The sequence below is a fragment of the Myotis davidii genome, unplaced genomic scaffold (assembly GCF_000327345.1).
Source record: "Myotis davidii unplaced genomic scaffold, ASM32734v1 scaffold251, whole genome shotgun sequence".
NCBI classification, from domain to species: domain Eukaryota; kingdom Metazoa; phylum Chordata; class Mammalia; order Chiroptera; family Vespertilionidae; genus Myotis; species Myotis davidii.
Genome location: NW_006282378.1, coordinates 796,626 through 796,989, shown reverse-complemented (window position 1 = coordinate 796,989; position 364 = coordinate 796,626). Strand labels below are relative to the sequence as shown.

The 364-nt window shown below is 57.4% G+C and overlaps 1 protein-coding gene across 1 annotated transcript in view; it reads right to left on the bottom strand.

The window, feature by feature from the left end:
• Positions 1 to 364, bottom strand: part of VSIG8 (V-set and immunoglobulin domain containing 8) — a 16,353-nt gene that overhangs the window by 9,972 nt on the left and 6,017 nt on the right. The gene's annotated exons all lie outside the window — the stretch shown is intronic.

Below are 364 nucleotides of genomic sequence, written 5' to 3'. Positions count from 1 at the left end.
CAGCAGGGCTTGCCCACCAGGTCGGGACAGCCCCGGGCAAGCGGCCCCTCTGGGCGTTCTCAGCCCCTTTCTGATGTTCCCCCCAACCACCGCCTGGAATAGGTGGGAACCGCGGAGAACCTGGTCCTTCCTCCCTGACGCCCCCTGCCCTGCCCTCTCGCCCCCTCTTCTCACCTCCCGCCCGCAACCTTCACCTTTCCCTCCGTCCCCGTCCCCGTCCCCGGCACTGCAATCATGAGCACCGCAAGTCTTGTTCTATTTTTATTTCTAGTTTGTTTCTAATATAAGTTAGTAGCACTCGTCTTAAGAACGCTTTTTAAATACACACGACCAGAGTTCTCACCACTCAATAGAGGGCAAACGT